This window comes from Dromiciops gliroides, chromosome 2, assembly GCF_019393635.1.
Source record: "Dromiciops gliroides isolate mDroGli1 chromosome 2, mDroGli1.pri, whole genome shotgun sequence".
In the NCBI taxonomy this organism is placed as follows: domain Eukaryota; kingdom Metazoa; phylum Chordata; class Mammalia; order Microbiotheria; family Microbiotheriidae; genus Dromiciops; species Dromiciops gliroides.
In genome coordinates this window covers 138,511,903-138,524,115 of record NC_057862.1, presented here as the reverse complement: position 1 = coordinate 138,524,115, position 12,213 = coordinate 138,511,903, and the positions used below count along the sequence as shown (strand labels likewise).

General features: G+C 39.0%; 1 protein-coding gene across 1 annotated transcript in view; it reads left to right on the top strand.

Moving 5' to 3' along the window:
• The window catches only part of PCSK6 (proprotein convertase subtilisin/kexin type 6), a 260,225-nt gene that overhangs the window by 96,155 nt on the left and 151,857 nt on the right, over positions 1-12,213 (top strand). The gene's annotated exons all lie outside the window — the stretch shown is intronic.

The window sequence follows — 12,213 nt, the reverse complement described above, 5'->3', positions numbered from 1 at the left end:
ATACTGGGGCAGGGCTGGTTACCTTCCAGACCCCATCCTCAGAGTTTAATCTGACTCAAATCCATAATCATCTCATACAAAAGGCAGGTAATCCCAAGAGCGGCAGCATCCTTCAGACCTTGGGTCCTGCTTTCAGACCCTGCCCCTACAGCCATCATCCTGGGAAGCAATCTTCATGGAGATGCTGCCTGGCAGATGCTTCAGTGGGAGTCATAGCTACTGAAGATCCAGTAAAATGGGGGTTTTGCCAGAACAGTACTTGGCACTGTCAAATGGTTCAGCACCAGAAACTTAGGTGATTTTATCAGTAGAGGTGACACTAAAGACAATGCTGTAGCATCTGCTATGCCACTATAACCCAAGATCCATGGGACCTCCATTTGATTTGCAGTTAGAGCCTTCTATATATGTTGTTTCTCTCTGTTAGAATGTGAACTACTTCGGGGAAAAAAAAGGACTGTGTTCCTTTTCTATTTGTTTGCTCAGTAAATAGCACAGTACTTGGTCCATGGTAAATGCTTACTAAATACTTTTTTCTCCATTTATTCACTCATGGATGAATTCTAGGATAGTAATTGGAAATGATCCCAGACCATACAACAATATACAACACTAATTTGTAGCTCTGTGCTTTTCTTAATATCAGTTCAACAAACCTTAAAAAAAATTCCTACCATGAAAGAGACTGATCATATTTAAAAAGGCATATGGTTCCTGCTTTGGAGAAAGTTACTTAGTAAATAAATAGGTCAATTGCAATAGTAACTCCAATTTGTATAGTGCCTTACAACTTGAAGTTATTTCCATACAATAACTCTGTGAGGTGGATGATGGAGATATAGTTCTCTCTGTTTTACTGGCAGGGTTCAGTAAGGTTAAATGATCTGTCAAAAGTCCCAAAGGGCCAGAGGCCTTCTAATTCCAAGCCTAGCATTCTTTCTACATTACTATAAACATATGTACATAAAAGCAGTGAATGTCAGAGCTCTGAGAGACCTTATCTAGTACAGCCCTCTTATTAATGGATGAAGAAGCTGATATTCAGATTACATCAGGTCCATGGTGCAGCAGAAAGACTGCAGGATTTGGGGTCCAAGAACAAAGGCATAGCCTGACATTGCTACTTACTACCCATATGACTTTGGGCTAGTAATTTCACCTCTCTTGGGCTCAGTCTTTTAAGTTGTAAAATAAAGGGGTAGAACTACATGTTCTCTGAGGTCCCTTCCGGTTTTAAATATATGATCTTATGAATTTTAAAGTACACTAGAACCATAATAAAATGGTAGCCACCACATAGCAAAATGCATTATGATGAATAATTTATTAGTAGTAGTAGTAGTAGTAGTAGTAGTAGTAGTAGTAGTAGTAGTAGTATAGCTAGAATTTACATAGAACTTTAAGGTTTGCAAATAACTTTACAAATATTATCTCACTTCCATCTCACAACAATCCTGGGAGAAAGGTACTACTACTACTACTACTACTACTACTACTACTACTACTACTACTACTACTATTGTTGCCATTTTACATTTGGGAAATTGAGGCAGACAGAAGGTAAGTAACTTATCCAGCTAATAGGTATTTGAGGTTAGATTTGAACTCAGATCTTCCTGACTCCATAATCAGCACTCTACTACCTAGCTGCCTAATAAATATACTTGTCTCAGACCTCATTGGAGAAAATGAAGTGTTCAGAGGATTTCATTATAAGGCATTTTATCTGTACTCAGTATTCAAATGGATATGCCATCTCATCCACATTGGTATTTCCTCCCACCATGCAGATTGCAACCCATCTATACTGGACCCATCCCGTGTGATTTCTGTCCATGTCCTCCCTTTTCACAACAGGAGATCTAAGGAACTTTTCTTTATTTCTCTTGACATTGTGAAGATTTTCATTTGTTTGTACCTGTGATTTCCTCAATGGTGGAGTCATATCTAACTCCCTCTGTCAATGAAGATTTACAAATGTTCTGCAGGTTTATAATCTTAGGGAATGACTTGCATGAGACAGTGAGAGACCAGGGCCACATAATCAACATGTGTTAGAAGGGGCCCTTGACCCCAGGTCTTCCTGAGTCTGAAGCTGACCCCATCCACCATGCCATGCTTCTTTCCTGAAAATGAGTTGACCAAATGGACGGGACACATGAGAGCATTAAATAATGTGGTGCTAACATAGTGGACTTTATAGTGGCAAACTCATTCCAGTTACTCTTTCTTCTCTGGAAAGAGGTGATGTGGTAACCAGCTAGAGAAAGGCACAAACAGCAAGAAGCTTCCTCTGGCTCTAATTGATGACTGGGTAACAGCTTATCTCCCAGGCGTTTTATATAACAAATATGAATGCAAATATCTCCTGACAGGTTTGGAAGCCACAGCTACGGCCCCTTTTTTAATTTGCTTTTTCAAATGAGTGTTGTGATGTGTGTGCATATTTAGAGGAAATGAGATCACTTTGTCTCTAGCAACAATAAAAGCTGACAAAAACCTTTAGATTTGTAACGTTTCTAAGCAACTTCATCGGGGGGAAAATAAACCTCATTTTACGTAGAGCTACTGATCATGAGCAGAACCTACTGTAGTTTTCACTGAAGAGCGATTCTCAGAGGATTTGCTAAAATAAACTTGGGATTAATGAGCACAAGTTCTTGGGGGAGGCCTATTTGTCACACTCCAAAAGCGACAATCTAATTTTATTTGCCGCTATTCATTGCTCTTGCATTGCTTTTCCCTGGCTGTAGGCAAAATACATTACAACTCAGTAAACAAAAAAGTGGGTCTGGCATTTTTCCCCCTTCCCTCAAATTCTCTACTGTCTGTACTTTCAAGCTTTTATTACAGGAAAATCTTTGGTTTCCTTTTTTCTTCCTTTTTATTGTTTTTGAATTTTTAATTTCCCAGGAAGTTTTCAGGAAAAAAAAAAAAAGTCATTGTCATGTGAGCACACTGGATTTAGATGGTAAGCTCCTTGAAGGCAGTAGCTGGGTCTTGCCTGTTTTTGTATCCCTGGCACTTAGTACAGTGTCTGGCACATAATAGGTGCTTAATAAATGTTTATTGATTGATTAACTGATTTGGAGTTTTTGTTCAGTGATTTTAGTTGTTTCTAAATCTTTCATGACCCCATTTGAGGTTTTCTTGGAGAAGATATTGGAGTGATTTTCCATTTCCTTCTCCAGCTCATTTTATAGATGAGGAAACTGAGGCAAGCAGGGTTAAGTGACTTGCCTAGGGTCACACAGCTATTAAGTGTCTGAAGCTAGATTTGAACTCAGGTCTTCCTGACTCCAGGCTGTGTGGTCTATCCACTGTGATAGCTAGCTACCTATCAGGAAACCTGTATCCAAACCTCATCTATGTCACTTACCCCCAATTATAACGGTGGGATTTAACCTCTTTGGGCTCCTGTTTATCACCAGTAAACATGAGGGCAAGGGTTAGAGAGTTGATTAGATGGTCTCTGAGTTTCCTTCATAAATCCTATGATCCTGAGTACTGTTTAGTAAGCCAGATGGTGCTTTGGATAAAATGCCAGGCCTGGAGTAAGACTTACCTTGCTGAGTTCAAATCCAGCCTCAGACACTTAAACTAGCTGTAAGTGTAAACCCATGTAAACCCATCATATGAAAATCTGAATTTATATAAATGATAAATTATTAAGATAAAGTTGTTACTGGTCTTAATTATGAAAAGTACTCCTTTCATTATCATGCCCCCACTGGAGTCAGGAAAAACTGAGTTCAAGGGTTCTTTGCTTTACTAAAAGTACTCCCTTAATTGTGAAGCTCTCTTAGTACATTTAAGATATGATTAGATTGACCAAAATTCAGTTTACTCACCAAAGGTTAAAGGGATGATGTAATGAACAAGGCAATAGATTCAGAATGACAGGATCTGGCCTGAGTACTGAATGCTGCTTACTAGCTGTATGACCTTAGGTAAGTCGTTTAAACACCTGTTACACCCTCAGTTTTTTCAACTGTAAAATGCACAGCTTGGACAAGTTTATCATTAAGGTTCCCTTGACCTCTAAAGTCTATGTTCCTTTTATATAAAATGAGACATGCCTAAATCATTCCTTCTTTGATCGAGGAGAGGACACAAAACATGAATAGAATTTTCTTTTGAGGAAGAATCTGTCTCAATACCATCCTAGGTTCCCTCAGTGAAAATCAGCCAGAGACACAAAGCACTGGGTTGGCTCTGAAATGCCCTCTCCCAGGTAATGTAATGGCTACATTTTTGCCCCTCAAAAGCTATCTCCTGGATTTCACTTTTGCATTAGCTGGTAAGCTCTATGCTGATCATCTTGAAAAGAATATTTCACTAAGGCAACAACTTGAAGTCAATTTGCAACCAAAGTGATTTGTCCAAATTATTTTTGTACCTAAAATGTACAAGAAATGGTCTTTCATTAAAGACACAATTATTGTTTTTCTTCCATTTGTCACTTCCTGATCATTTTAAATACAAATGACTAATATGGGAACAGCAGGTTTGCTCCGAAAATATCCATCTTTTCTTTAGGCAGCTTGTCAGTGTTGTTTGTGAAAATATATGCTTCATTAAAGTCCAAAGAAATTATGCTTTAGGGTGTATCAGTCAAACTTTAAAAAATGATGATTAGAAGCAGATATTTGTAAATTGCCTCAGTCTTATATTTCTATTATATTTTAGATGCTTCTTGAAAGCTATTTGTTCCTGCTCAAAAAAAAAATGCATTATTACAGAAATGCCTGGCTTACAGGCATTAAAACCATCAAGGTGGCTCTTTATAATAGGTGATTTAGAATTAGGCCTGCATGATCCGTAGATTAACTAACTGGTCTATAGATTAACTCCCATTCTGAAATTCTTGCTCTGATGGATTGTACACAAGAAGATTGGAAACAATGGATTTGTAACACTCTGCCTACTAGTTGCACTGTTTTTGGACCCATATGATCTAAGATGGATTTGGTGGTCTCTGGGTGTGACCTTTGTGGGAGTCGTATGGATAGCAGCTGTGCTTTTTAGTAGCTCCACAAAAGGGAGATTGAGTGAATGTGGAAATCCAGACTAATGCAACTATCCTTGAATTCCCTCAACCCAGAATGGATTTATCTTGGAGGAAAGATAGGATAGGGTGGATAGTGTGAAGTGTTCAAAATTGTTCTCTTCCAGGCTTAGGCAGTTAGGCAGCATCAAATTGAAAATCCAAAAGATCCTGACTTCAAATTGTACGTCAGACACTTTATAGCTGTGTGACATTGGGCAGGTCACTGAACTTCTCCGTGCCTCAGTTTCCTTATTTGTAAAATGCAGATGAGGCAGCTCAATGGTGCATTAGAAAGAGCACCAGGCCTGCAGTTAGAAAGATTCATCTTCCTGAGTTCAAATCCAGCCTCACACACTTAATAGCAGTGTGACCCTAGGCAAGTCACTTAACTGCCTCAGTTTTCTCATCGGTAAAATGACCCAGAGAAGAAAATGGCAAACCATTCTAGTTAGTATCTTTGTCAAGAGAAACCCAAATGGGGTCACAGAGAGTCGGACAGGACTGAAACAACTGAACAACAATACTTCACAGGTTTGTTGTTAGGATCAAATGAGATAACATTCATAACATGCTTTATAAACCTTAAAGAGCTATATAAATGCTGTTATTATTTGTAAAAAGAGGGAATTTGAACCATTCATCTCTAAATCCCATAATCTTACAAACCCAGGTGGATATATGGCAACCACCATTCTATGCATGAAAGGAAAAATAAGTAAAACTGCAAATATCAAGAACATTTTTCTGAACCCACAGCACTTCCAATGTTGCAAAGCAAAATGGGAGCATGGTTGCAGCCTGCCACTATAAGAGAAAGTTGTGTCAGGCAGCGAAGTCATGAAAGAAACTTGCCATCTACCACCACCTCTTGATCTCTTTCAAAATGTGTTCTTCATGGCCTATCCAGTGCCCACTTACCTGGACTTCAGGATGATGCTGTGAACTCCTTTCCAGCCTCCTCACTAGCCCCTCAGATGTGGTTATCCTCTGAACTCTCAATTGACCTAAAATCATAGCTAAGTCACATCTTGGACCAAGCTTTCTTTCCAAGAGGGTTCTTTTCTTGGAACTCCGTTAACTGCCCTTAATCATGGGGTAGGATTCAATGCAAATAAGAGTAGACAGATCTCTCCTTCCAAAGCTAATGAAAGTTTCCTGTGGAGCAGATGACTGAGGAAGAATTATCAATATGTCACTATCATCTTAATAACCTGAAAAAATCGAATTAACTTTTATAGACTAACTGACTAACCATCTGAGCCCAGATGCTTAAGATAGTAGGAGTCTGAAATCAGTTCCCAAAATGGTAAGGAAATGTCTGGGTACTGGGAGGAAAAATGATGATCCTGAAGTTAAATTTATTTGCCCTGTTTCTTGTCTTTCAAGGCCTCCAAGCTATAAAAAGATTATTCTTATAATGGGTTTAGCTTGCTCCTCAATCACAAGTCATGAGCAATTTGGCTGACACCTTTCCGATGGCCCATGGCACTGTTGTCGAACTTATGATGTCTCCCTGTCCTTGGCCTTGGGTATTATTTTGCTATAGTTTTTTCCTCACAATTCATTTCAAGTAACATTACCATCCATTTGAATTTTTCACTCAGAGAGCCCAGGAATCGAGACCTATGGCTGACTGATGTCTGGATAGACTTATATTTAAACCACTTTGACCCATGTTTTACTAGACTCCCTGGGCCCCTTAGATGCTGTCAGCATTTCTGTGCTGACATTCACCTTACTGGCTGGGAGAACCTAGCACAAGACGTTATAGATATGCTTCTAAAGCATTATAACATGCTCCATTTAAGAAATAACCTAGGAAAATATGAATTTCCAAAGTTGATAAGTTTAGGGAGTTCTTTTTTCTTTTCATAAAGTGAATTTGGGGAATTCTTTAAATAGCAAGTATCTTCTCCACAGAATCCATTTAAATGTTCTTTTACAAATCATTAACTACAACTTGACAGAGTGGCTAGAGGGCTGATGGATGTAAAAACTAATGTGTTAGGGACTACAGCCAATTGAATATCAATCAGAAATAAAGATAGAGCATCTCTAGAATTATAATTTAAGTCAGTGAGAAAATAGGATTTAATTAACAGATAATTTCTCAGGAACTTGGTTATTGGGAAAAGTTAAGTAAATCTTCTAGGGAATGATCTCCAAAGTAGGGGCTGTTCTAGATCTTACTAGGGACATAACCTTTCCCCAAAGGGTATGGGAACCAACCAATAAGAAGGTGGGAAGATTGGCCAGATTCCACCCTTCCCCTGATAGTCTTTTGTAGGACTTATCTCCAAACAAATGCACACCCACCCTTTTCCCTCAACATTTCCAGGTTCTCAGTCCCTCCCTTTCCTACCACCCCTGTGTAAGCTTTCACTACAACTCCCCCTCTTCCCCCATTCTGAGCCCAGTCGTTGCCTGGCAGTGCTCAGGGCAGAAACCATGCAGTGTTATTGGAAAAATCCATATACCCCCCACACAGCCCCCCCCCCCCACACTGCCAGCATACCTATATCCCCTGTCCCCCGGATTACCTAGATCATGCTCTCAGAGGGCAGACTTTGCACTCTGGATAGTGAGGTAAGAGCTTCACCTCACCTTTCATTTTGAGTGGGACTCAGGGAGTCCCACAGAATGATCAGGTTTAAAAGAGTTGCAGTTTGAATTATGGATCTCATTGCATTATTCTCCCCACCCCACCCCACCACCACCCCCTACCCAACTCTCTTCTGTACTTCCCTATTTCTTTTGACTATACCACAATGTCACCTAGGTCTTTCACCATAGGACCACTTTGGTTTCTTGATCTTCTTCACCTTACCTATCCAATCAGTTGCCAAATCTTGTTCTTACCAAGACAAGATCTCTAGGACCTTTTCTTCTCTACTTAACACAGCCACCAGCCTAGTCCTGGATCTAAATCAGTTCTTCTTTAGACTTTTGCAATGGCTTCCTTCTTAGTCTCCCTGCCTCATTTCTCCTTACTTCAATCCATTCTCCAAAGTTATTTTCATGGAGTATAGGTCCATGTTACTCCCCTTGGCAATAAAACTCCAGGGACTCCCTATTGATTCTAGAATCAAATATTATTTTAATTTTATCTCTTCCTTTTTAATTTCCTTTTTTGTGTAAGCTTTAGAATATACACAATTATTAGTTCAATATGACTGCATATAATTTATAAATAAGTAAATATCTATGTATTTGGGATATCTTCCCATAAAATGTTTTACTAGTAGGGATATGTGGTCCAAAAAGTTTGGAGACCACTGTTTAGTGAGAGCTGAGTCTAGGCTCTTAGTGATTCAGAGAGGATTTAAAGCTGGAAGGTATCTTAGAAATACTTAGATATAGAAATGGTGGGCTAGAGAAGCTAAGTGGTTTGATCAAGATTGCATAGATAGAGCTGGTATTTAAAATCAGGTCTTCTGATTTCAGATCCATTACTCTCTCTGTTATGCTGCCTCTCATGCATCCTTTTCAGTTCTCTGGTGATAGTGCATATGCCTGCCTCACTAATACCCTTATATTGTTATCTTTACTTTCTGAGCTAATTAGTCCTCCTGCTAGACAGAAGGTTTAAAATTTTTTAACATTTTAGCAGTGAAATAACTTATTTTTAGACTAAATTCCTCTGAAAACATTTATACTTGCTCAACTCTAATACAGGGTTGAAATTTAAATTTACTTTTCATGAGAAAATCCATTATCACAGACATATCTGAACTACATGTGTTAGGGGTTTACATCAGAACACCTGGGTGCGGTACCAAGGTAGCTAAGAAGGCTAATCTATTGAATCACTTAAGATTGTAAGTTCTTATGGACAGGGAAAAATTGTTATTTATTCATCTCCATGCCACACCTCATTCCCAGAAGAAGATTTTGCTTTATATGTTTGACTGAGATAGAAGCTATCCACTATGAACTTCCTCTTGTCTCCTAGTCAGCATCTCAACCCCCCTTGTCCCCTCCTTCAGTCTGCAGAAGAGGCAGCCCATTTCCTGGTTAAAGCCAAGGGATCCCATCCCTTTCTATCATTTCCATCACATTCATACTCCTCTCCAAAGGAGTTAATGTCCTTTCTCCTAATTACTTTCTCTCATTTCTAATTTCTCCTCATCCCTGCTGCCTGCAGGCAAACTTAGGATGCCCCCATCATTTAAAAACAACAGCAGCAACAACAAAAACCTCTCCCTTAACCCTACCATTCCCTCATGTTTTATTCTTTTATCCCTCCTCCCTTTCACAACCAAACTACTAGAAAAAAACTATCTATACTTGTCTCCACTAATTCTCCTATTACTCACTTCTTATCTCCTTGAAGTCTGGCTTTTGACTTAGTCACTGAATGAACCTGCTCTCTTGAAAGTCACTCACATTCTCTCAGTGGCCAGGCCCATTGGTCTTGTCCTACTCCTCAGCTGTCTTGACCCCTCTGCAGCATGGGATGCTATTGCCCACTCTCTCCCCCATGTTCACTCTCTCCTTTCAGGGTTTTGATAACACTGTTGTTTCTTGATTATTTCTTGTTCCTTCTGTATGTCTGATCAATCACTCTGAGTCTCCTTTGCTGGATCTTTGTGTCCTATAGGTATGGCTGTATCCCAAAATTCTGTTCTGGACCTCCTCATTCTTCTTTATGTCCTTGCATTTGGTGATCTCATGGGTTCATTTATTATCTCCATGCAATTACTTTCCAGTTCACTTATATCCACTTGCCCAAGCTCTAATCTTCCATCACTAACTTCCCATTGGACATTGACAACTGGATGCCATTTAGTGATCTGCAACTCAGTATGTCTAAAACAGAACTCATTTAAAAAAATATAAAACCCATCCCTCTTCCTAACTTTTTTATTTCTGTCTAGGCTACCACTATCCCTTCAGTCCCCAAGTTTCACAACCTGGCAGTCATAATTAACTCTTTATTCTCACTTACCCCAGTCTCTGGTCAGTTGTCAACTCCTATTCATTCTATGTCCACAACATCTCTTGTATTGGTTCCCTCTTCTCCTCCACCATGGCCACTACCCCAGTTTAGGCTCTTGCTTCAGCTATTATAATAACTTCCTAATTTTTCCAGACTCAGTTTACGCTCTTGCTTGAACTATTATAATAGCTTCCTAATTGTTCTTTTAGACTCATTTCTCTCCTCTCCATTCCATCTTCCACTTAGCCGCCAAAGTGATATTCCTAGAGAATGTGTCTAACCATGTCACTCGACTAAACAAGAAACTTCAGTTGCATTCTTTGGTCAAATGGTCTACTTGCTTTTCCTTATATACAACATTTTTGCTTCTATCTCTATGCTTTTGCATAGGCTGTACCCCTAGTTCCCCCATCTCTAGAAGATTCTCCCACCACAATGCTACATATATAATATATAATATATTTTATATATATATGTATATATATTTATAATATAGGTATTTGAATCCCTATTCCTTTCAAAGCCTAGTCCTTCCTAGATGAGGCCTTCATTGAGCCCACCTCCAAGCTCCTAGTGCCTTTTTCCCCAAATTACTTTACTTTTAGCTTGTATATATTTGGCGTTTGTTTATAAAGCCTTTGTACATATAAGTTATTCTACCTGATAAATATAAGCATCATGAAGACACTTTGTCTTTTTGCGCTTGCATTCCCAGTGCCCTAGCATATTAATTAAAAAGGCCTTTAATAAATGCTTGTTCATTGATTTGATAATAGTTGCTTAATAGATGTTGGATTTGTTGATTGAATTAATTAAAGGGTATAGATTTACTGAGTTTGGTCCAAAAAAGGTATTATTTCTTGTTATAATGATGTGTGGGACAAGGGGCAACTGAGGAATAGAAGAGTAGATTCTTTCAAATGACAGGCACAGGGAATGTGGGTGGGATACCACCCTTTTGGCTATCTTTCTTCTTGGACAGTAGTGGGGACAACTGCCTCCCTAGCAGTTGGGTTTTTGTTTTGTTTTTTGTTTGTTTGTTTGTTTGGTTTTTTTAGTGAGGCAACTGGGGTTAAGTGACTTGCCCAGAGTCACACAGCTAGTAAGTGTTAAGTGTCTGAGACCGGATTTGAACTCAGGTACTCCTGACTCCAGGGCCGGTGCTCTATCCACTGCGCCATCTAGCTGCCCCCTCCCTAGCAGTTTTGACGCTGATACTTCACCCTAGACAAAATGGTTAATAATAATAAGCAATTATGTAGGACCTTAAGGTTTATAAAACACTTGACATGTTATTTCATTTGAGCAGCACAACAATTCTGTTAGTCTTATTATCCCCATTTCATAGATGAGGAAATGGAAGTTGACAGAGGTTAAATGACTTTCCAAGGATCACACAGCTAGGAGGAAGGATTTGTATTCAGGTCTTCCTGACTCCAATTCCAGTATTCTAGCCACTATACCACTTAGGTTCACTAATAAAAGTGAGATGGTGGGTCACCCCATGGACCCTCTGTGATAGGCCTGCTGCCAGAACATTGAGAAGATCACTTAATAGTTTATAGGTGTAAAAACTAATGATTTGATTCGTCATGAATTTAAATGAGGGGTGGGGTAGAAAATCAATATCAGTTAAAATAATTGAAAGATTCTAGCATCTATTTGTAGATATAGGAATTGTGAGTTTGGGGTTTTTTTTTTAGAATTTTATTTATTTTTATTTTTGCGGGGCAATGGGGGTTAAGTGACTTGCCCAGGGTCACACAGCTAGTAAGTGTCAAGTGTCTGAGATCGGATTTGAACTCAGGTCCTCCTGAATCCAGGGCCGGTGCTTTATCCACTACGCCATCTAGCTGCCCTCCGGAGTTGTGAGTTTTGAGGGAAAATGTGTTGGAAAAAGAAAAGGTCCAACTCATAAATATTGAAACTTTTGCTTTATTTGCTTCTTCTCATATTAGGAACACTTTCCAATGTGGCCTGAGGTGTCATTTTAATTCTTTCACATCTAGAAACATGTGCAGAGAGGGAAGAAAGATTTCCAAAATAACTTAAAAAAAAAAATCATTAAAGGGGAACTCATTAGGGTACACACAGTGTCATTGTTTTAAGCTGTTTGGGACTTTGTAAGCCTTTCCGTTTGCTGCAGTCACTCACAAAGGCCTTTGATTGTAATCACTGCACTTTCATAAAAGCCGTGAAGCACTAACTTCTAATGTTGTTTTGT